The sequence below is a fragment of the Aphelocoma coerulescens genome, chromosome 3 (assembly GCF_041296385.1).
Source record: "Aphelocoma coerulescens isolate FSJ_1873_10779 chromosome 3, UR_Acoe_1.0, whole genome shotgun sequence".
In the NCBI taxonomy this organism is placed as follows: Eukaryota; Metazoa; Chordata; class Aves; order Passeriformes; family Corvidae; genus Aphelocoma; species Aphelocoma coerulescens.
This window is the reverse complement of record NC_091016.1, coordinates 4,807,748-4,833,340: the sequence shown is the minus strand read 5'-3', so window position 1 is coordinate 4,833,340 and position 25,593 is coordinate 4,807,748. Positions and strand designations below refer to the sequence as shown.

Below are 25,593 nucleotides of genomic sequence, written 5' to 3'. Positions count from 1 at the left end.
GTTCTCTGAAAGCAGTTACTTCAGAAGAGCACAAAAGGATGGGAGTCACTTGACTAAATGTGGACACCTGCATGTAGGTATTGATACCTCAGCTTGCTATTTAAGTCCTCTATATTGTCTAAGTCTCTGTGAATGGGAGAGAAAAATATTCACAAATGGGTTGGGTTCCTGAGAGCAGGGCCTTTACAGAACGCTGAGTAGCTCTGCAGTTTTCCAAGTTTCTCTTCTTTCTGCAGGTCCTGTCACCCAAAAGGCCCTGTAAATTGCTGGTCAATTTATTGGTGCTAGGTTGTTTTTTTTTTTGGCAGTGCTTAAATGTAAGCTGATTTCTTCTGAAAATAGGATAACAAAGCAAAGGTTACCCATCACTCTTAACTAGATGGCCATTTAGACCCAGATTCACTAGAAGCCTGTGATGTACCTGAAATGAGAAAGCAAGTGTCTCCAGCTGATAAAGCCAGAACCAGAGGAACACAACGCTGTGGTGACTGTAATAATATGACTGTATTGTGTAATAACTATAATAGTGATGGTATCTGCAAGTGTAACCTTTAATTACTCTGCCTGTTTCTGCAAACTCTTTAGGAAGGAAAAATAACACCTATTTGACACATGTTGTGAAAATTAAATTTCCCAATAGAAAAAGAGTGTAGGAATGTCTCTGCAATGTCAAACCAAGCTCCCTTCTAACACAAGGTTTTTGTCTCTGATGGTGACCAACAGTAGGTGCATAAGGGAGAAAAGAAAATATGTGACAAGTAGAGTGTGACACTGACTGGATTATAATTCCCTACTTTCAGCAGTCCACAGAATTTTCTGGGTCTGAGCTTGCTTTTGAAGCATCTTGTGTAATAGCCCAGAATGGTGGTTTCCCTCATTTATGCATCTATTTGCTTTGATTGCTTCTGTCCCCTGGCATTGGGTCTTCCTGTCCAGCTCAGTGTCACATGTAGTGCATTCCAGTTGATTTAGGAGCCTAACACCCATTTTTACAAGGGATATATGAAACCAGGTCTTCTGAGAGTCACTAACTATTGTCCATAAAGGGAGTTTTCTGGAGTGATTTTTGGGAAAATGTTGTCGGAATCTGTGTAGGGTTTTGGGAATGAAGGTAGTGAATCAGTTAAATGCTATTTTGTGTTTGAAGAAGAAATGGGGGGGAAAAAAGGGCTATAGAAATGAGATGTTTAAGTTGGAGTTATCCAGTATTAGAGAATTTTACATGTGACGTAAGAGAAATATCATTGCCACTAGTAGAGCAGACATCTGAAATACTTGTGTATTGGAGTGCTCTAGTCCCCTTTTTAGATGAGGTGTAAGCAAATAAAAAACTGTATCATCTATGGCTGGTGCACAAGACTACAGTAGAGTAAAAGATTTATTTATCAGCCAAAACTCTGTTCTGCTGTATCTCTGCCTCTGTTATAGGCACAAATATTAGTTTCTTTTACACTGTAGGTGGTTCTTGTCAAAGGGAAGAGGGGAAGAAGGTCATCCCTGCTGTCCCCTTTTTTGTACTGACTTCTCTCCTAACACTTGCTAAAAGTAGCACTGAAATCAGTCCAGGTCCCTTAACTTCTCCCGAGGGAGGATGTGGAGTGAGGTGAAGGTGTCTACTACAAATACATAATTTTCTTTTCACTTCATTGTTCCCTCTCCATCTGACTTGGCAGGTGAGTGGGAATGGTGTGCAAATCGATCTCGAGGCAATCAAAGACACGGTAGCTGGCCAGAGCTGAACACCGATGCGCTGATCGCCTCCAAATCAATTCACATGCTGCTCTTGCTCAGGTTACCTACCACTTCAGCAGGGAGGGATGGATGGGGAACTGAGGAGAAAATTACACAAGAAGTATTCTGGGACCTTTCTAAGTGGGCCACTTTTGTGCAACCCTCCTTCTCTCATACGTACATTTATACTGGATGTAAGGATATGATAAGGTCACAGTGCAGTTCCTTGTTTGAAACTCAGATGTTGCTCAAAGGGAGCAGAGTGGGGTCCTGGAGGATGCCTGGGAAATTGTGTGGACAGATGGAGCAATCCTGCGCCTTCCTCACTGTTTTCTACCTTGGTGTTAGATATTTAACTAGTCAAGCATTGCTGTTGGGATGTGCATAAGCTTAAATAATCCTGTGGAGTGTTGTGCCACGGGGAACTGTGGCTCCTAATTTCTAAACACTCCTCAAGGTGAGCAGCTTTTGTTTTGCTTTAATAAGCCAGGAGTTGTGCATGTCGAAAGTGCCTATTGTACAAAGATCTCAATTTACTTGGCAAACTTCCATGCATTAAGTCTCCCTGCTTTGCTGTCAAGGAGTGAGGTATTGTTATCTCCATTAAGAGCAAGTGAGCCAGGAATAAATGCCTAGTCTCTTCGTATTGCTGCTGCTTCCTTTTATTTTCCTATCTTCTCATGGATAGTAGCCCTTAATTTAGAGTGTAGATTGTTGAGACTGGAGATGGTTCTGGCTCCTACAGAAGAGGGACGGCACCTCATCCCCATGCCAACACAAGGACATCTCCCTTTTTCTTCTGCAAGTGGCTGGCTGTGACCCAGTTCAGTGCTGTCCTTAGGGATTCTCTTGTCTGTGCCACAGTTGCCATGGTCCCTAGGGAAGCAGTCAGCAAATAATTTAGGGGTAGGACCACCCAGCAGCCTCTTCTTCCTGCCAGTCACTGACATGGGACCTTGGCAAAAGGCTCAGTCTCACGTGGGAACGTGTATGCATATGCACAGAGGATAATCCTGCAGGGAACCCTATCCTACACAAGGGTAGCCATGAATTGGATCCTTTGGCTTCATACATGGAACATGTCTCTTGGCAGGGGGAAATAAATGCAGCTGGCTGAGTGAATTGCTCAAAGCAATGCTGAAAGGCAGTGGCAGATCTGTGGAAAGACTTGGATATTGTGTGCTCCAGCCATGCTGCTTGCTGGAGCAATAACACCATTGCTGGATGACTGCATATATTCAGAGATTATTGCTCTGTGTGTCCCCTTACGGTTTAGGGTACCGCAAGATCTGACGTGGCACAGGAGCTGCGTTGCCCTTGGAAAGGAAGGTAGGAGCAGCATGCACAGAACAGGTACAGCCGTGTCAATAAGGAAGAACTGGCTTTCATTTATTTTGTTTATTGCCCATTAATTTTAGGGGGTGCTGATACACTTGTCTATTTTCAATAGTCCAATTGCCACTAATCATAACAGGAAGTAAATATTGGCCCCTGCCTTAGGAACACATTGGATCACAAGCGGTTTGTGGCAGAAGTTGTCTTTTTGCTTGGCACTTGATGAGATGAGGCCTTACTTCTGTCTGGGGAGCAAGAGTTCGAAGGTTGCCTGTCACATGTCCTCTCCTGCTCTGAGATAAAGCTGGCAGGTGGAGCCAGGCAGGTGGCCGAGACCGTATGGCAGGGCCCAGGGGTGAGCTGCTGCCATTTGTGAGGTACTCTGTGCACAACAGGGAGGTCCAGGAAGAACTAAGTGTCTTAAACAACATAAGCACGATATTTCTTGCTGTTCTCCTGGAGAATGGCACATTCTGTTGTTTTATGTAAATTATAAGAGGATGCAAGGTAATCTGCTGTTCACAATCCAAATTTATGGTGAAGTTTTGTTGGACCGTGCTGTTGAAGTTGAGATGGAGTGTTTTATTCATCTGGTACCTGTGATGATGTAACAGGCATCTCTTAATCCCACATGGATGGATCTGACCTACTCACCATGGATACTAATTGGATGTGCAAGGGATTAGTGATGGGCTGTTGAGCTTCCAGAGCCATCTAGAACTTTTTAGTGTTAGTTTTCTTGAGAGAATCCTGTCTGTCTCAGCATCTCAGGGTTACCACATGATGCTTTGAATTGTATGCCAAAATTAGTGTTAACTGTAAGTAAATGATAATGGCTTAAGGAGTCTCCCAGCCCTTGGAGCATTCACATAATAGTCGTCTTTGAGTTGCGAAGAAGCTGGAGAGGGATTGTTGTTTTACTAGGCTAAGAGTCTGGAGATGCTAATGACCATGGAAAAGTAGGATGCACGGCCAAAGGTTCTCACAATTAATGGTGCTATTGTTTAATGTGCCAGCGGTGCTTCAAGTGTTACTTCCTGTGATAGGGAAACAAAGACTTTAACATATTGAGAATGGTTCTTGAGGACTCGTTAGGTGACTCACCCACATCTGGCCTTCATCCAGGTAAGTCAGGCTCTCAGGCAGGTACCCATGTTGAAGTGTAACGTGAACCATTCGCTGCCCAGCTCTGATCTCTCAGAAAAGCCAAAGGAGCTTTATTGAGCAAGCCTGGGATTGTCAGGAGTTGGGCCAAGGCCAGAGCAAGTTGAAATGCTGTCTTTTGGTCCTCTCTGACTCTTGTGGACTTGAGCTGCTTTCCTGGTGTCTGAACACTGGATGTCACCTGGCAATAGAGCTATTTACTGTGATCCCAGCAGTCCCAGACTGGTATGGGACACCCCTCAGAACTGGGGGACTCCTGCACACGCTGAATCTGAGCTATGGAGGTGCTGTCATGGCAGACAAAAGCACCATTTGGGCAAAGTGGACAGTAGATATATAGATGGTATTTTGTCCTTTACTGGCTTTGTGAGAAATTTTTAGAATAAGCTGAAAATAGCTGAAGTCTCTCTTGAGCTTTAGGCCTTCAGGTCTGCTCTTGTTGAGCTTGGGAGGTCTGGTTATTATATTTTTCCATCTCAATAGTGTGGGGATGGAAGACAATGCTGATTACTACCTTCTGATTACATCCTTAATCATTCCCATGTTTGGCTGTTGTTTGGAAGTAACAGCCTGGATTACAACTATTTTCTTGTCTGGGAGAACAAGATCTAATTCTTCGTTCTTGAGTGAGGTTCCTCTGCTGTTCCACTGACACACTGAGCTCTGACCCAGAGATGTGGCTGCATTCATTTGTAACTCTTCTGTTGGAGCCTCTCCTCCTGCAGGCCTTTGGTGAATGATGGAGGGAGGCACAGAATCACAGAACTGGTCAGGTTGGGAGGGAGCTCAGTGAGGCATCTGGTCCAGCTTCCCTTCTCAAGGAGGGTCATCCCAGAGCATGTGGCACAGGATTGTTACCCAGATTGATCCCCAGACAGTTCTGGAGTATCTCCAGTGAGGGAGACTCCACACCCTCTCTGGCCAATCTGTTCCAGTGCTTGGTCATCCAGACAGTAAAGTTTTTCCTCATATTTAGGTTTAGGAACTTCCTGGGCATCAGTTTCTGCCTGTTGCCTCTTGTCCTATTGGTTGGCACCACCGAGAAGAGTCTGGCTCCATCTTCTCAGCACCCTCCCTTTAGATATTTATATATATTGATGATGTCCCCTCAAATTGTCTCTTTGAGGTGGAACAGGCCCAACTCCATTAGCTTTTCCTTGTAAGAGAGATACTCCAGTCCTCTAATCATCTTCTTGCCCTCCTCTAGACTTGCTCCAACAATTCCATGCCCATCTTCCGTCGAGCGCTTATGACTGTGGGCACTTCTTCTCAGCACCGCTGAGGTTGGAAACCACCAGCGGCATCCCCGGGCGCGAAAACCCGACTGGATGTGTTGTTTTCGGGCAGGCGCTCCCGGCGCTCCGGGGCCGGGTCAGCATCCCGGGACACGGCGGGAGCGGGGCCGGCAGAGCCGCGCTGAGGCCGCACGGGGGCGCCGCCCGCCCGCGGACGCGGCGGACGCGGCGGGACAAAGGCAGCGCCGGCGCCCGGCACCGCCCCGGGCCGGCCCGGGCAGCGCGGGGACGCGGCACCCCCGGGGGCACGGCACGCGGGCCTCTGGGCTGCGACCGGGCTGCGCTCGGACACGGCCCCGCGGGCAGCGACGCGGCTGAGCCGGGTACGCGGCGCTCCGGGCCGGGAAAGGGCTGCTGCTGAAGGAGGCTGCCCGCTGATTAAAGCCTGCAGTTACGTTATCGAACCTTCCCGTCGCAGGAAAACCCCGGGAGGGAGTGAATTTATATATGTGGGTTTTTTTCCCAAGAGCTAATGAGCGCGATGCTTTTGGGCAGAATCCCATCAGTTGCTTTGCCGGGCCGGGAAGGGAAATCACTTGTACTTTCGTTCCCCTCTTTGATCCCAGCCAGTATGTAAAAGAATTGCAATTACAGTTAAGCAGCACCTTTTACCCCACAGCGTCCAAATTCAAATATAAACCTGAAGATCAGCTTCTGCCTTTTTCTTTTCTCTCTCTCTTTTTTTTTTTTTTTTTTTTTTTTTTTTTAAGGTCCCGGAAAAACTTCTCGGGTGGGCGCTCTGGCTTTTCCATGATCTTCCCTCTACGATCTCCCTTTTGTCGGTTGTACGGGCTGAAGTCCCCTGGGTGGCAGCCCGAGCTACTCATTCATCATCATAACAACCGTTTAGTGTAAAATTAACAACAACTTAACTACTACAGCAATAAACATGGTCCTGCATTACCACAGATTGATGAGGATTACTTAGTTACAATCAGCTGGGGCACAGACAGGAGAGGAGAAAGGCTGCCAAATCAATAGCTTTCCCAAAGTTTAAAACTTGATCTCCTCCCTTTAGTGTTGCTGATGCTCGGGGGCTTGTTTGTGGCTGGGTTGGGAGGAGGAAAAGGGAAGGAGGGGAATTTCCTTCCCCCCTCCCCCCGGAAAGTTGGCACTTAGTATTTGCTTTGTGGGAAGATGAGGACAAAGTCCTCTGCGTGCATCTGTTCATACACCTGATTTCTTCAGCTTTTATCTTGCAAAGGGTCCGATTGGTTGATTATCTAAATACATTTTGCCTTTAATTCCTTCACTGTTTAAATTCTCAGCTTAACCTTCTAAAAGGCAGCAGCGGACCCCTAAACGAGCTGCCAATCGATCCCAAAACAACAATGCATGAGAAAGAGGGAGCTCTCAAGCAAATCGGTCCTCGCTCTCACTAACACAATGTGCTGGTTATCTGGCTCTCCTTCCCCGTGTAAACTCGGAAGCGCTCATCACAAGAAACAAAGGACAAGGCGAAAACAGCTAAGTGCACCTAGAGCTGCATCCAAACAAAAGAAGAAAAAGCCCAAACAAACCCAAGGTTTTCTATTTCTTCCTGAGCCAAGTAATCCCTTTGATTACATCTAATACCTGCCAAAACCCAGATGGTATGCCCACCCATCGCACAGTGTGATAATGCCACATTGTGAAATCTACCCATTAATATTAATTGTCAGCTAGAGAATCTGTCTGAACTACTAAAGCTCGAGGTTGCCTTGAGAAAGCAGGGCATGATTTAGCAGGGATTTAAAGATAATTCTTATTCTTTCGTTCTCTATCTCGTATACGTAGAATGTTAAACAACAGGCCTAGAATGCAATTCCAATTTCTGCCTCTCCCAAATCTGATCTTAAACCGGTGTGTACTTGGGGTCTCCACCTGGTGACCAAAATATTACCTTAAATTGCCGTGGGTGTGCAGGTTCCACATAGGTGCACCCTGCTGCCCTGACTGAATCCTGACTCCCTGTTCAAGACAGATGTGCCCTACCAAGCACATGTGACTTTTCTCCTTTCTTTCCATTGCTTCCCAAATACCCTCGCCATAATGGACTTGGTAATCCTTGAGAATTACTGAGTAAGTCTTTTGGAAACTTTTTTTTTAGTTGTACACATTGCAAACTCAGTGGTTGAACATGGTGGGGAAAGAGAAAATGAGTGTAGAAAGATGTGTTGGTCCTGCAGTGGAGATGCCCTCCTCAAATTTTGAGGAACTGCAGCTGGGGTTGGGACATATAAAGGTCCTGGAGTCTTCTGAAAAGACAGAAAGAGAAGTGTGAATGAGAAGAGGTAGGATGAATGTGTATGTTCTTCATCGTGTTAGCTCTTGCCAGCTCCTCTCAAGCCCTGTTTTCAGGATAATAGTAATCATTAGTTGTTAAAATGCCTGGCTCTTGTCATTCATCTTTAGGCCTCAAAACCAGCTTTAAACTGATTGTGCCTCTGTTGACATGCAAAAAAGCTACCACAGGGTCCTGCTGTGGTCCAGGCCCAGCCCCACCGAGGCAGCTCCTGGTCTGGACAGCACTGAACTGCCCAGGAAAGCAGTGATCAGTTTTGATACGTGTTGTTCTCAAAACGGCAGCAGCTCATGGCCTGTCCCTAGATATGGCCACTTTTATGTGGATGAGGGGTGAGCTCCAAATGCTGGGCCTGAAGGCACAAACATTTATGTTTTAATCCCTAGTCAAGCTGCTCTGTTACTAATCTCTACCATAGATGCTCTGTGTATGAGCGGCTCCAAGTAAGCTGGCACTTCTAGAATAGAGTGAAAAACCTACGCAAATGAGACTGTGGCAAAGCTACCGAGGCCTTGAAATTCAGGTTCCAAGGTCTGCTATTCTGTCCTTCCCTCATTCCTTTACATCTGGCTGTTCTGTAGCAATTTAGGCAATAAGACTCTTTGAAATGGGAACAGTCAGGCATATAAATATATGAATATGTAAATCAGATTTGTATTATCAGAGGTTCATATCAGTATAGGCGTACATGAAGATGTGCTGCTTTCTTTGTCGTTTTTCTTCCCACCAAAATCCTTTGTGGTTCCTTTGTCTCCGTGCAGTGGAACCTGGGTCTCTCAGGATTTTACCAGAAGAGCTTTTTGGTAATTTTTTGACCTTGGAAAGGTACAAACTGCACTTACCCAGCACCACCCTGAAAGCATCTGGGCTTTAGAGAATGCCTGAAAATCTGCATGGCTTTCCCAAGTAGCTGCCACCACCCCCTCCAGCAGCTCTTGTGTCACGGGCAGCCAGCCTGGGCCTGCTCTGGTTACTTTCGCATCCTCTCCCCGGGATCAGCTGAGCGACACCAGGAAGAGAGAGATGTGAAATAAAAAGTGGAACAAAGGACCCTTTTCCTGCCACTGCTGAAGCTGATGGCCAGTGTCCTGCTGACTTCAGCAACATCAGTGTTGTTAGGAATAGGCCTGTTCTAAGCTCACTGTTGTGTCTGCAGCTGGCATAGACTTCTCTTGAGTTACAACGTGTGTGTACATGCACGGTGAGGGGAAATACACAGTTTTTGGCAATTGAAAGTTTAATCAAAAGGCCACTTTTCCCATCTGTTATTTTTGGGCCCAGCCTCCCGAGGGTCAGCTTGATAACATTTCATGCTGCTTCTAATCAATTTTATACCAGGAAGCAGTGTGAGAGCTGACGACCAGAGAGCTGGAGTGGCATGGAGCTCAGCACTGGGAGCATAGCTGGAAAAATATGTTGGGGATTTTGGGGCATAAACAAATGTTTCCTAATCTGGACTGCAACTCTGTCAGGCATGTACCGACAAGCAGATGTCGATTGGAGCTGAAAACCAGCAGGTTCTACTACGGTGTAACCTGTAAATCCACATCTTGACAGGCATGTTGTGGTACGCAGAGCTGTAGTCTCTGAGAAATAAGGTAACGCAGGAATCAGATCATGGAATCAAATAGAGTGATTATCACTGCCTTTTTCGCTTTGTATAGACAAAGCAAGCAGGTAGTAGTTGGTACTTATTGTATTCTATCTGACTGTTTAGATCACACTTGATTTTTTTGGAGTTTGCAGCCTTGGAGGATTAAATGATTATGAAGACACAAAAAAAGGGTCTTTTTGGTTGGTCTGTTTCTCCCCTCTGTCCATTCCATCCTGTGATTGCCTCTTCCATGACTGGGCAAACACAGGCATATATAACTCTTGGGGGCTCTGTTCCTTGCTCCACACACCTTGTAGGGAACCACATATAAGAGGAAGAAGAACTAAGAGTACTGGGGTCAGAGCTGGAGCAAGACTTCTCAGCAGGGCTGGCAAGACTGAATTTTGCTGCCTCAGCTGTGAGGGCTTGGGATCAGGCTTGGCGACCTTGGAACTGTCAGAAGGTGGGGAAAGACTGCAGCTGCCAGAAGGGAGCTGCTTTTCCAACCTGGTCTGCAGCAGTAGCCCTGGTTTCGGGGGACTTGACAGACCCTGACTGGTTGTTGTTGTAGTCAGCTGCTGTTTCTGTCCCTTGAAATACAGGAGCCTTGATTTATCTGGAAGACTCTTAAAATATCAGGAAGAATCGGCAGCAGTACAGCTGAGCCTGGTGCTCGTGCTCTGCTTGCATGCTTTTGCCAATGCGAAACTTCCATTTTCACGGATTTCTAGCATGTTTGTAGCCAGAAAATGCCAACAGCCCAGCTCCGTGGGCTGCACTGACCTCTGCTTTTCAAGTAGATTATCCCTACGTGGTTCTCAGCAGCACCTGTGGACTTGTGAGCCAAAGAAACCCAATTAAAATAACACCACATAGTTTGCATTGCCTGCAGCTGTGGCTCTTCCTGTGCCCAGGGCTGGCGCTTCTGACCAACAGTTGTTACTTTCTGCGGCCAGGTTTCCCTCAGCACAGGCAGAGCACTCAGGGTTGGTTGCTGCCTGCATCGGCAGTGAGGGATCTGCAGCATGCTGAGTGCCTGACTTGATCCCAAAGCTCGCTTTTGGGATAGGGAATGAGCTTCTCGAGGAGGTAGTAGTGGGTAGTTTGGGATGAAGTGTGCCCTGTTTTATCTATTTCAAAAACAAACAGTCTAATCTCATAGGGAAGAGGTGAAATATTAATTTTTATTTCAGCAGGCAAACACTGCTCATACCAGTGTATCTGAGGAGCGTGATCATTGTAGCCCACCCTGGAGGGCGGCTCTTTAGTGATGCAAATAGAGTTCTGATGGTTTGGGCTTTTCTCAGTGTAAGGAATAAAGCTGGGAGCAAGCATCGTCTTCCAGCATTTCAGCTGCTTCGGTGCCAAGGATTAGACCAAACTTAACCTTCATCAGCAGTTTAATCTAATGGTGTGGTTGTGCAGCTGATTTAAATCAGTGCTGCACTGGGCTGCTCTTCTCCGCCCTGCAGCTGCGTGCTCTGTTCTGCTGCTGCTCCTCTCCCCTCGCTCGTTCCCTGCACTTTGCTAAACCAGCAAAAACCCTCTCGGCAAAAGGGAGCAAATATTTTTGTGTTGGCTTAGAGAGCTGGATGATGAGGTCAGCAAGGTGGCAGGGCCAGCCCTGGAGTGATTCCATGAATTGGGTGAGCCACCCTAACAGCTCACTGCTGCTGGGAAGAGCGTTCCTACACACAAGCGGTGTGGTGCCGAACCTGCGGATGATGGACCACACTGGCCTGCGAAGTCTCAGCTTTCCGTGTGGAGATTCCCAGAGGGCTCCCTGTGACAGGCCTCGGTGACTCGCCCGAATTGCAAAGACAGCCGGTGGCAGAGCCAAGATCCCAAACCAACAGCAGAGGAACAAAACCTTGCTCCTTTTGTAGTTTAAATCAGTTTTATTTTGATTAATAGAAGCTAAAAGGGAACTCGATGCACTTTAGAATAGTGGTACTTGGAAAGCAACATCCTGGACTAAAAATTTTTTTTTTTTCAAAGCACCTTTTGTTCGGGTTAAGGTACAGCAGAAAACGGAGTCTTTTAGGCAGTGGGAAAGGATGCAGTTCTCCTGAACTTCCACTGGGCTCCTCTGCTGCTGCAGTCAACAGAAGCACCAATTAAACGCTTCCTGGTCTGAACCGAGCTGGTTTCCAGTCGAGATTCCAGCCTGTGGACTCGGTATTGTTTCTGTCCAGAGGTCTGTATTACAAAAACTGACAGGTGTCACAGGGGTTATTCTGTTCTTAGCACTATTTTGAATTTTAAAAAATCCTGAAATATTAAAAATATCTGAGAAGAAAAGGTGTTTGTAAGATACTGGAAATCCTATTACGTGGCACCGTTCTGTTTTCCAGGCTGTCCAGATGATAGGTTATGGATGATATTGAAGCTCAGAATCATACAATGACTATTGTGTTAGACTTATACAATGAATACAGCGCCCCACAGTTGAACCAGGTTTCTTTTCCTCTTAATGTTTATTTTATGTCTAAGTGAAACGAGAACTCAGTTTTATATATTCTCTCTATATAAATATTTCTCTACTTTTTCAAGTGCTCATGAAAAATGTGACAAGATGTCCACCGAGGTCACAAATGTAAGCATAAATAGCTGCAATTTAACATCAGTAGTTAGCAAATAAGATACCCTCGAGGTAAAGAGGCTGATAAAAAGAGGGCAGCGATGCATTAAAGATGCATTATTTGGGGGTCTATGGATATAATTTAGGCTTCACAACAAGGTCAGACTGATTTAATTCTCTCTGCAAAGGTCAGTCCAAGGCCTGGCTGTACTAACCCCTGTGCTCTCCATCTGTCTGCACTCCAAGCCAGACACTTTCAATAGGTGATTGTGCGCTCACGACTGGATGAGAACACATTGAAATTACCTCCAGGTCCAGGCCTCCAAACGCGTTTACTTGGAGCCACCGCTGACCCTGGAGTAGCTGGTACCTCTGGAACTTTGCACTCAGCTGCAGCTTTGAAGTGTTGAGGAGAACATCTGATATTGGTGTTTTCCTAATGTTGTAAGTGCCCGTGAGTATTTGGCTTCATAAATGTGTTACCGCAGTGTCATAAACACTTTATGCAGGTTTATTCTAAGACCCTTGAAATGGGAGTTCTTTTCAGCACTGGCAAAAGTATAATAATATAAAGTAAAAAACCTCCAACCATTCCAGTATCCACTTCCTCCAAAATGAGGAAAAATGAAGAAACCAGTGTTTGTGGACATCTTTATTTAATAGTCCAGGTTTTTAAAAAATCTTCCTCCATAAACAAGGAATTCTTTAAAAATAATTGACAGGACTAAATAAATATGCCATGTCCCAGTACCTGTTAGTCATTTTCTTGCTGCTTTTTTCACTTGATGCTAAACATTTCTGAATTCTCTTTTCATTTTAAGCGGGAAACAGGTTTATTAATCTGAATGCAACAACTAGAGAAAACGAGGCCAGTGAATGATTTGAGTTTTCAGTAGATATTTAGCTCACTGAAATAGTCACACACACAGCAAACAACACTTGTTTTCATGAAAAAAAAAAAAAAAAAAAGACATGTAAGATTAGTGGAAAGCACACTTAATTTTAAAAACGTAAGAGACCTTATTTTTACCTGTATGATTTGGACTAAAAGGACGATATGAACAGATACTGCTTTCATTATAGGCCAAAGCAGAAAGGTAAAATGATATAAAATGGCATGAAATAATTGATGCACTATGCTAACAACCAAACTGAACAAAAAAAACCCCTTCCCCACAGTGCTCTTTCTCAGGTACTGTAAGTATTCCTTGGGCACAATACTTATGTACACCTGGTTTCAGTGCTTATTTTGCATTTGTATAGTAAACAGTTTCAAAAGGAAAAAAATGGGTGAATCTGGTTTGGAACCAACAAGATTAAAATCAGGAATTCAGACATTAGGATCCAACTCTTTACAAAGTATCTTGTCCTGTGTTACTCAAGCCTGCCTACTGTAAAGTCACCTAAAAAGAGAACTGTAAGAACAATAATATAGATTATAACAGAGTGAATTAAAGGCAGATTTTCAGATTTCTGCCTGTCTTCCTCAGGTTAAATAATGTTCCCTGGTAAACAAATTCTGATCTTAAATGATAAAGACTTTTTGTTCCAGGTATCTTACGAAATCAGTTCTTGCTCTTGTGCATGATGCGTGCTGATGAATCAGAGATAGTATTTGGCTCTTGAGGCTGTTTCAGTGGCCCTGCTTTTCTAAGTTTGAAGAAGGCAGAGAGAGAATCTGTGCAGAGATCACAAACAAAAAAAAAGGTGGTAAATTGTAGAATCCTTTCTTCAGTTTTTTTCAGAACATGTGATGCCTGACCCCATGCCCCCATGCACACACTCCCATTTCTGGTGGCTAGCTCACCTTTTTGCTAGGTCTAAGGGTTGCTGGAACACCTCTTCTGCTGGAAGGTGTGCAGGTGTGCTTGGATTAGCCACAGGGAATCATTGAAGAGTGAGTGGTAGAGGAAGTCACCCTCCTGTGATATAAACTCACAGCCTCTGTGGGTCCTAACTCCTGCTCTCTGAAGGAGCTGGGCTCTGAACTTGGGCTCTTTTCACTGAGTGGGTATTTTTATAGTTGTTACTATTTGTGGTATTGTATTAGGAGTATTAAGGTATTCATTACACCAACTGTTTGCTTTAAAATACTTTGTGGGTGAGCTTTTATTGCTCAGGAATGGTGCCAGATGGACAGTCCTGAGGAGCAAAGTCCTCACGCTATCTGCAGGTCACAGCACAAGCAGTGGCACATTAAGTTCTTCCTCTTCTGTCTTCCTCCACCACCAGCCTGACAATTCAGGAGGAAAAGGGCATCCCAGAGGCTGTGGTGCCACTCCACAGAAACCAACATCAGGCCCACCTGTTGAGGTGGCAGATTTGAGACACATTTGTGCACCTGCATGGGGCCTTTCCCAGAGGCTGCCTGGGATCTGGCTGTTTACAGCTTCTTAAAGCATCCTTCCTGGAAGCTGGGGCAATTTTTGAAGCAGTTGCTGCCTGTTGCATGAGTCCATACTGAACAGGCTTTACCATATTTCTATCTCCAGCACCTGGAGCTGTGATGTACCTTTTTGATTCAGTTTTATCCCCACAATTAGGGAAGGGGCACGGTTTCCAACAGGGATTGAACTGGTAATGTCCATCCTTGTGTCAATAATGGAAGCCATTCTTACAGAACAAGATAACCTGTTGTGCCTGGTGGTTCTTTAATGCAAGCCCCTGTCCTTTGTTTGCATCTCACTTGGAGTGCTGCTTATCACTTTCCACTCTAAAATCTGTCTGGCTTCTTGCTTTCCTGAAAAACTGAGCCTAGGATAGGCTGAAAAAGCCACCAGCCCTGTCAGCACTCTGGAGATGTGCTTATCTACCTGGCTGGCACTTTTTTCCAGAAAGCCTTTGTATGATCTGGCTTTTAGGCTAAGGATGGCTTAGACTTATAGTGGAAACCCTTAATATTACAATATTGACAGCTTCCACCCTAGGGTGGTGTTCTGCTGTGGCAACTTCTTCACTGGGGAGGCACTATTCAAAGTACAGCGCTGCTTCTCGTGCTTTGCTTATGTTCTGCACACTCAAAAAGGAAAGCAAATAGCAAATCTGGAGGTGTCATAAAAACATCTGATTTTCCTCCTCAAAGCGGTGAGTGCTGATCTGACCTCACACTGCACTCTCAGGGGCTGCAGGAGTTTAAGGGTTCAGGCTCACCTGGTCTCCAAGCACACATTTTGCCTTCTGAAACAGAAAAATCCAGTGCCACAAAAATGGGCAGCTGCTTTTTGATTGTGCACTCGGTGCATTTTTTCACATGTGAGACATGACATGCTCTGTCAAGCCACCGTATTCAAACTTCCCCTAATATATTTCATTTTTATTAGCGATGGAGGACAGGTGATTTGAATCTTAATCCTAGGGGGTGATGTGTGTGTGAGGTGTAGAACACCTAGGCGTGCGCCGTGGTGCAGCTATTGCAACCAGCTCACACGCTTTGCATATCAATCTCGAGGCTTTTGCTGTGCCCAGCTTTTCTAGGGGCATTTGGTGGAAATTAAAATATGAGGGGTGCAGGCCACTTTACACCGTTGTATTTCCCTTTCCTATTGTTAAGTTTTTGATTCCTCTTTTCTCTTACTGTGTATTTATACTCCTGTCAAGTTCCAAGGGAGCAGGAAAGCTGCTCCTTATATTATTATTAAGTGATGCTTTTGACAAGTCAGGCTTTCAGAGAGGAGAAAGCATCAGGCAGGCAGGTGAAGACCATTTCTGCATTGCAGAGTTACTGTCTTACATGTGCTTGTCCTGTGGGATAAAACTTAACAATTCACAGCTCTCCTGTCCTCGTGCTCCTTGCGAAACTCACTCCAAGCCAGGATCTTCCAGTTTGCCTCCATTTGGTTTGAATGGCTCCCTGACTCCAGGAACTCTCTCCCCTCCAATCCACAGGTGGTAGGAGCAGTGTTTGGGGCAGGATAGCTGAGCTGCTGTTAGGCAAGAAACGGGACAAACAGGTTAAAAAAAGTCTGCGTTCCCAGGTGGATAAAGCTGAAGGAGAGCAAAGAAATCACCCCAGCTGAGCAGAAAACAAAAAGATGTTATTTTGTCCTTTCTGTTGTAGCGTTTGTGTGGAGCAGCACTGCCAGCACGGATGGTTCCCTGAGTGCTCACAGGGAGTCCTGCTCCCGGCAGAGACCAGGGCAGGCACTGCCCTGCTGCGGGCCTTTCTCCTGGGACGGGCAGAGGCCTCCCCGTGCTCTGAGCCGAGTTCACGGCCTTGTCCCCGCAGCTCTGGGGAAGGTCACTGTGTTTGCAGGCGCTGGAGGAATGTGCTTTTGGCGCTGGGAAAGCTCAACACCAGAGGAAGCAGTCCCAAGGGCTTCCTCAGGTTTTCCCTGCAAAAAGGGGGCAGGGGCAGAGAGAGGACAAATTTTTCTTGCGATGGACACGAGTGATGCAAAGCTCTACATGAAAGCTGGGTAACATAAACCCTTCCCTTTTCCCCTCCCACACAGGGAACCAGAACAAGTTGTGTATGCTGCTTTACCTGTATTTTGATGTCTCAAGGCACGCACAGACCTCAGGCTAGCTCTGTATCAGGGACAGCTTCCATGTGGGCAGCAGCATCAGACTTTTAATCCCTGAAATTAAAAAGGCCATCTTACCTAATAGGGGAAAAAAAATACATTGGGACATTTGCAGAGAGTTAAAAGAAACAGCGTGTGATAGTGTGGACAAAGTCCTGACACGAAGCGCAATGAACTGCACTAATGCCTTTGGTACAGCTACAAGTTTATAGTGTTCTGGAGTGTTGTTTATGTTACTATAAAAAAAGGTGAGAAAATATATTCAGTTACTTTCTGTTTCTCCCCATTGAGCAGATGGCAATTCATAGCTCAAACTGTTTTTTAAGTCATTTCACATTTTACTAATAAGTACAATATGCTTTTCGGCAACACGCCGTGCTCAGGCACTTCTGCAGAGGTTTTGTGGTTGCTCAGGTAGCTCAGAAATCAGAGACTTTATGAATCCTGTTGCACTGTAGTGGCAAGGATTTTCTGGTCATGTCTCATGTGGTGGAAAACACAAGCTGAAACCTCTCCCACGTCTTGTTTCAAATTATTTCTAATTTTGCAGGCCACAAATAATAGTGTGCTTACCTAAGCTGCCTTAGCCTGAGATTGTTTCTACCAACTATGTTCCTGGTAGAACAAACCACACTTTTTAAGGAGCTGAATATTCTTTACATTTTAAGTGTATTATAATAGGTGGAGATGGCCATTGGGAAAAGTGAGAAAACATTGAGCAGTTCTGTTCCAGGAAGTTTTGGTGCTTTAGAATGAAAGCTGTTAATATTGCACACATTGGAAAATTCTCACCATTACATCCGTGTTTTTCTCAAAACCTGTTAAATTATATGAGTGCAGAAATAAGGAAGAGTGGGTTTTATTATTAATTGACACTCATTTTTAGCTGGCATGTGGTGGCAGGTCCTCCAAACAAACCCAAGGCACAGATTAGAGCTGAAAGTTTAGGAAATGTCCTAAATCTTTGTAGCATTGCACAGAGGAAGTGTAATATTAAACTGACAAATTGAATATATCTATTTTTTTCAATGTAATTCACAGTTTCTTCCTATTATTTTTTACTACCCATGGAGATAAAGCAAAACAAATTCCTCAAAACAGAGAGGAATATATTTCCAGATACCTTTTCCTATTAAGTAATATATCTCTCTCATACATATGTACTGTCAAATATCTATCCATTCCTTTTCCACACCGCGTCTCCAGCCAGAAGTGTTGGCTATGCAAATATTGCAGAACCGACTCTTAACATATGTGCTGTGTGCCTGGCTACAGCTACACGGGAAACTCTAGGTAATAATTAGAGTCTGCATCTATTATCTTGCAATTATAATTTTACATAATCGGTTATGTAATCTCAAGGCTGGTATGCGGTGAGAAACTGTGGTTACGTCAGAATTCTTCGGAAGAAAAATAAAATTATTGATTGTAAGTGCACGTCCTAGCGAGGAAGGAGCGCAGAGGGATGGTGCAGCACGGAAAATCTCGGCGGTGAAAGCCACGCCGGCTCTCGCTAAGGCGGGACTCGTCCCCCAGGAGCGAGCAGGGGCAGCCCGGCGCTTCCAGGGGGCTCCGGTGGGGGGGCCGGGGGAGCCAGGAAGGGGACAAGAAAAAGAAGTGGGAAGGTGACAAAGTGACGAGCGCTGATTTATTGTAGGAGCCTGTGCTCGTTCCCAGCTACGGAAACGCTCCCGGAGAGGAGCGGGATGCGGAGCTGGGGCCGCGGGCTCGGGTCCGCTGCGAGCCGCGGATCGAGCCGAGCTTGTCCGCCCCTTCCCTCGGGGGCTACGACAGCGGCATCCAACAGCCCCTGCCCAAGCCGCTGCCACCGCCCGAAAGGGCCGGGGGTGTGCGGGGGAAGCCCCCGAAAAAAAATATTAAATAACCCAGGCACGCAGGGAAAACAACGGAGTGATAAATAAACCACAAAGTGAATCAGATGAAATCGCCAGGCGTTCACTCCCGATAAACAGCAAGCTTTATAATACCCAGGTGTTGGGGAAAGCTGTTGTCTTTTAGTTTATAAATCCCTGCTGGTGGGAGGGAGGGTGAGAATCTTTGGAGGTGAATGAAATATCAAATCACGAGGCTGTATGTAGATTTATGATTGCATAAGAGGCTCAATCATTTCCATATATTGAAATGTGCTGTCCTTTCCACGACTGCCCAGCCCTTGGAGGGAGAGAGACGCTCGATTCTGCCTTGATCAATGCTGACTGTGAAGCAAGGAGGAGGAGAAGGGGGGGACCAGGCTGGCACCAGATGGAGCAGGGTCTAGGGAAAGGTCAAGGTTAGCTCAGGCTGCTATTGAATCGGTTGCAGCCTCACAGATAGATCTCTGCCTCCGAGGCACCCACTGGGGCTTCTCAGAATCAAATCTAATAGAAAAGGCAGTCACAGAATGAAATCGCTTCATCTGAATGCTAAAATTGTTATTAGGCTACATTAGAGAGATACCGGGCACATGATTACCAAAAAAGGAAGCATGCCTAGCAGTTTGCGACTGAAATAAAAGCTGTGAATATGTTGATACCATCGGCGATGTGCAAAGATAATAGATAACAGGAGAGAGGGGCAGGGAGAGACGCGTGTGTGTAACGAACAGATTAACATATTGATGCGGATGTATGTATCCGTATAAAATTATCCGTGTGCGTCGCCGTGTCTGCGCCGGGGTGTGTTTGTACGTACGCAGAGAGGAGCGCGCGGATTCCTGCGTGTCCTGCAGTGGCCGTGGTCCTCGGCACTCCCGGGACATTTGTTAATGGATTTGGACCGCAGTTATGGGCCGAGAAGCGGGGGCCAACTTGGAGGAGAGGTTTGGTGGTGGCTCCTTGCAGGACCCAACTCATGTTGCAGTGGTTGCTGTCACTTTCATTTTTGATTGTAAGTCTTCCTGGAGGCACAGGGCTCAGACATTGTTCAAGGCCGCTCATTTTCTGGCTCATCTCGGGCAAAACTCCGAGGAAATGCCATTAGGTCCACACACATGTGCGGACACCCCACATCCCAGACACAGGAGTGTGATGTGAGTACACACATACATGTTTGGAGCAGCGGTGCTGTCAGCTGGCTTACAGAGATCAAAGTGAGGCTCTTCCCAGTTACCAGCTCCTCCATGTTACCAATTCCTTAACCTACAGCACAGCCGTATCTTAAAGAAGGATTTAGTCTTGTAAAATAAATGCTGGCTACACTAGATTAAACATGATGACTGCACTCTAAGGGTTAATAAATTTAGAATTAACAGATCATCCCAGCTTGATACAGCTACTATAGATGATTTAATATGCAGCCTAAGCAGGTTGACAGTCAGCTCACAGATGCAGATAAGATCAAACAGTCTCTTGATTCAATAGATTGAATGGTTGTACTGAGTGTCTGGAAGGTGAGTGACAGTACGTATATGGCAGGGGTTCTGGTAAAGAAGGGCTTAGATTCCCCACTGCTGTGCACTGTACTGGTTTTCCTTTTCGAGCAGTCAGCCTTTTCCAGCAATCAAACCCGGAGTTAACATGAAAAAAAAAGTCTCAAATATAGTTCAGGAGAGTTATTTGAAGTTTTCAGTAATGAAAAGCTCCATGCTTTATTAGTAATCACCATTACTATCGCTAGTCTGCACTTTAGATTCCTTTTCCACGGACAAGGCCATTGCCACCCACTCCATCCCACAGAGAGTCTCAGCTGTCCACAGGCTCTGTCTGTCTGTCCACACCAGTCCCCTTCCCTGGCAGACCTAGATCCACAGGAAGAAGCTATTTTGGAGGCCGAACAAGAACACCTTGCCCCAGACAGCCCCTGGGACTTAGTGCAGCCCTATCCTAATGTGATTCACTGTCCAGAGGCTTTGGCTGCAGGAAACCTCAATGGATGCAGAGTGACAAAGACAATTCCCCCAGAATGGAGCTTCTTTCTCAGCTCTTTTGCTTTTCTGGCTTAAAAGTTATGTCTGTAGTAACTCTTCTGTGGTTTATGTTTTCCTTTTTTGCTCTCCTGTCCTATTTAAACGGGAATGTAAAACAGTCCTCATGGAAGCTGGTGAGCAATGGGATGACAGAGTGGTCTCTAACTATTTTATTTGATCAAAAGCTCCACCTGAACCATTAGATTTTACAATATGAATATGTTTCCAGGCAATTTTAAAAATGCATATTATGTATTCAATAGACCATCACAGGTCTGAATTTTGTCTTACTGTATTATATGGGGCCACCACCATACTGATAGGGATATTTGTGCTAAAGTTACTGCACTTCTGAATGCTTATAAATTAGCTGTATTGTTTACTTTGGTGGGGTTTTAAAATACTCCCATGGTTTTGATGAATGCCCTGCAGAAGGTTGGTGTGATGAGCAGTGCTGCTCTGAATCTGCCAGCAGAGCAAACCCAGAACCCACCTGAGATCTCTGTTTCTTTGTGATTTTTAAAATTGGACTCATGTACTTTTGCAAACGCTTACCTGTAAATTACAGTTTCATTTTAATTTTGAAACCAGTGGCTCCCTTTCCATCCCTCAAATGCTGAGTTAGAAAAGAGAGGGGCTGGGTGTGTGCTTTGGATACAGATCCACATGTGAGCGTCCACAGATTTTCCTGAGCAGGTCTGTGATGCCACACAGGGATGAGCCAGTCTTTCTCCTACTCGATGCCTAGGAGCACCACTCAGGTGGGCTGATAGAGGCACGAAAATCTTCATCTTGTAATTAGAGAGAGGCGATGTCCGACTGCCAGCACTTCTCAGGGCGAAGGAAGAGCACTCAGATATCCCTTGCAAAAGAAATGCCCAAGCAGAAGAGCCCACGAACACACTGAAGAAGGCCGCGTGAGCCAGCGTGAAGGCTGAGAGGACTCAGGGAACCCGTGGGACTCGGAGGAGCGCTGTCCTTGCCGCCGAGCCCTGCTCCGGGGGCCCCGCGGGGCCGGGGGGACTCGGGCGCGGAGGGGCCGCCGGGCCCCCCGGATGCCCCCGCGGCGGCGGTGCCGCTTCCCAAGGCGGAACCAGCGAAACCAGTTATCTGGCAGCAATTTGCATATTGATAGTGCCTCCTGCAGTTCTCCCTGATTGCTTTACAGGAAGGAAAGGTAACAGGAAAATATAGAACCCCCTCTCAAAAATGGCAAAGAGGCTCCTACGTGCACGGGGGCTCTGATGGAAGAGTAAAGCCTGGTAAAGCCCATGGCAGGGGATTTGTTTGCCAAACTCATTTTTGTCTTAGAATTTGAAAGCAGTTGTGTGGGTTTTCTTCTTTTTCTTTATATATATATATATATTTTTTTTTTTTAAATTTTTTTTTCTTTTTTAAGTTCTGAGGCTGAAAATGTGAGATCCGTGCTGGAGACGAGCACTGATCACTTTAGGGGAAAGTAATTAGCCTCGTCATATTCACTGAATGTGTAAGTCTAAGGAGGAGGCAGTCCTTGGAGATTGAGAAAGGCATTGAACAGACACTTTAAAAGTACAGTGTCATGGTACATATATTTTTTTCGTTCCACTCATAAGCAATGTACAGATGTGCAGTATGGCATTGAATATAAGAGCTAATTTGGGTTCTATTAATAGAGAATAGTTTCACTTTTATTGGCTCTGAGTACAGTGGCTGCCTAAGCCACACCTATTGTGAGGCACTTTTGGCCTTCCTCGTAGGAAGGGCCACGCTGTGTCCTTGTACATCCCTTAGTGTTCAGATCCCTTCAGTTCTGGACAGCACCAACCAGGGTGCCACGAGCCCGTAGCTCATCTAACCCCGTGCTGAGGGGCTGTTCAGGAGGAGATGGCTGCGGATCACATTGCTCCAGACACATCTAGACCAAACTTGTCCCTGCTGCCTGTGGGGGATAGCACTTACAGACTGCTGCTCTGCTATGGCCTGGATTTACCCTGTGGGTACCTGTAGCACCCAAACGTCTGAGGGAGGTGTGTCAGCACAGACAGTCCATGAAGCTCGCTCTCTCCATGTGTTTACATCCATTTCTCTCTCTCTAGGCTCTCAGATGCTGTGAAACTAAATATGATAGGGCAAATTACAGTCTAAATTGTGAATACATTAATTTCAGTATGGTAATATCAAACATTGTACTTATTTCTGATTTCTGTATTTAATTTCCCCTGCTTTTTTAAATGCTGGGGAATAGTTGCTCAGTGAACAATAGCATTAGTACAATAACTCCCCCCAACCCCAGCATTCATACTTAATGCACATCAGCTTTCTATGTAATACCATACAATATACTTGCATGTTATTTTAATTGAGTGAAATCTTATTCATTCTGGTGGGAGAAAGCATTCTTTTCACTGCAGCCAGGATTCATACTGCACTGACAGAATTATATGTGCTGACAATAACAAATGGTGGCAAAACTATCCAAACTGCTCAAAGAGGTGGGCTCTTATCACAGGTTATTCACCACCACTCCTGCTCCCCCTCAGCACTGTGTCTTTCTGTGCAGCTTTGGGCTATATAATAATTTATTCTACTGACTACAGAGAGTTGCATTAAAATATTATTGTAAGCATTTCAACAATTAAGCTGAAATTTTGCATGGAATAAATATGGCAAAGGAGAAAACCCACAGTAAAGCTGTCCTTATTTTTAAGCACAGAGAAAGGACTCTGCTCTCTCATCTATTAATTATTTTTCATCTAGATCTTCACACAAACTATATCATGTTCTGCAAAGCAGGCACATTTCTTCTTGGCTGAAGCTAAAAGCTAAAGCTAAATGTCACCTGAAATAGTAATATAAAATGAATATAGAGAATGATGATTGTGTATGTTAAATTTCAGTTCAATGCATTCTAAGTGACTAAAAGTTGAAGCTCTAAAAAGCAAGGCAAGTTATTTACAGAAGATGTTAAGGCACCAATCTAACAGCATGCTTGAGTACATGCTTACTTTAAGCATGTAAGTACAGCTGATGTACCCAAAGGTAAGTATGTGCTTAAGAATTTTGCAGTACCCAAGGCCAAGTAGATTCCTCTGGCAGGGGTTATATCAAGCAGAGTTAGAGAAGGAAAATCCTTTTTTATTGCACTGTCCTTTCTATTGTCCCTCACACCAAGCGTGCTAGGAAGGAGGGACTGTGTTCAGCAGCAGATAAGTAAACAACTAAATCTTTCTTCATCTTGTTTAACAAAACTGATTTCTCAGTGGAAATAATTTCTTTTTGATTGCTGATGTTTGGTTTCTCAGATTAGTGAGTTATTTTTGTTATTCTATTTCTTAAAATTTGTTTGAGGTGTAGCTGGATTTATTTTTCAAAACAAAATGTTTGCCTTTCCCTGCCTGCCACATCCAGAGTAGGGCATTCTAGATTTCCTCATGGGGAGAGTTTGATCCCCTTGGATCTAATCTTGCACAGAAGTGCACTTTTCAGCTCAAGTCAGAACAGGAATTTAAAAAGCTGTTTGTGTCAATGGCCTGTCTTCCTACTGCTCATAGGCTTGGACACAGTGACCTGCTTAGATATATGGCTTGGGATCTCACCAGTGACTCAAAAGGACCAACTTGTGCCATCAGGGGTTCCTGTGAGGCAAGACAGAGTAGTCCCGATGAATGGGGGATTTGGATGCCGAGGAGAACCTGGCCTCTCACAGTGCTTTGTTTTGGAATGGCTTGCACACGACACGACCCTGCAGTGAGAGAGCCTCAGGCTGTAGCCTGGCTTGGTCAAAACTCTCCTGAAACAGATGGCGATGCTGCTCTTGAGTTCGGGTCTAACTGTGTGGGGAGGTGGGCATGGAAATGGTGGGATCCAGCTCTATGAGAGAAATCCATTCACACCTTGTGGCTCATCTTTCTGGCCTCGGGCTGGGCTTTGTTTGCTGTAGGTCAAGGAAAATCTCAAGTCTTCGTCTAAACCATTCTTTGTCTTAGTGTGATTTAATCTGATAAAAACTACCTTTTGGAAGTTAAAGGCTAGAGAAAAGTAGGGAGCATGTATCAGCAAAATCCTTTGTAACACAAAGCAATATTTAAACTCAAGCTCAATATTAAAATCTGAATGGCTCATCCCTTTCTAAGTGATGCCAGCATACAGGTAGGACCCATTTCCACATATTTCCAGGAAGAAGATAAAGCCCAGAAAAACTAAAAGATTAGCAAAGTATTTATTTATGTTCTCTTTATCTTACACAGTTAGGACCCTCTATGGAGATAACTAAAGTGTCATTTCTTGTTCCTGGCCTCTTCTCAGTGTATAGAAACATGTAGGTGGGTCAGGGTGCCCGGTGTGCCCTGTGAAATCCTCTGGGTAGCTGTAGCTTTACCTTGGGTATCTATACATATTCCACTGAGTATGGAGCTTCAGAAGAGCTAGAAGTACCAAATTCATACCCTAGATGTCAGTAAAAGAAAAAAACATTAAAACCCATTAAAAATCATCGTATAAAAGTCTGTGAATCAAGCAATGGGTTAGCCAATTATTCATAAGATAATTCCCTATATGGACTGACAGTTGGAGTCCCAAGTTTCAGCTCAATCAAATTTACACAGCCCAAGTTATAACCTCTTCAAGGTGGGGATTGTGACAGGAACACTGACTGACCATAACTACTGTGCCTCTTTAGTAACAAAAGCTCAACTACCTCACTCGTGCCGTGGCTGCTGGTGCTGCAGTAATTAAGACTGTATGGATTTGCATTATAGGTCAGGTTCTGGAAGGTTTTAAATGCACATAGTTTAAATCATGTTGGCTTGAAATGTAGCATAGAAACGCTCAGGGGCAGGTTATGTGTTTGCTTATAAAAAGATTTATAAATATTAAACCTACAATATGACAAATAACTAAGTAAGTAGTGCAAACTAAACCCAGTTTGGCTGAAATCAAACATTTGATTAAAAATGAGGGTTTTAGTGATGCCTTCCTCTACCTGCCCCCACACAAGCAAAACTCTTTGTGTGCTTCAAGGGAGGGTTTTTGCCATTTCAAAGTCTGTTCTGTGAGCACTTTGTGCCATTTATTTTATAGTCATCCCCAGAAAGCCCAGTCAAGGTTCAGGGCTCCATTGTGCTAGGTGCTGTGCAAGCAGAGGCAGGCTGAAATCCCAGACCTTGCTGAAACCCATGGAAAAAAAGTCTCCCCAAGTTCA

The 25,593-nt window shown here is 45.0% G+C and overlaps 1 protein-coding gene across 2 annotated transcripts in view; it reads left to right on the top strand.

Annotated features, from left to right (window-relative positions):
- Positions 1–25,593, top strand: part of BCL11A (BCL11 transcription factor A) — a 136,797-nt gene that overhangs the window by 34,971 nt on the left and 76,233 nt on the right. The window contains exon 4 of one of the 2 annotated variants that reach the window (XR_011149610.1): positions 6,236–7,476. The gene's annotated coding sequence lies outside the window, so the exon portion shown is untranslated. The other variant, XR_011149612.1, reaches the window with a different exon arrangement.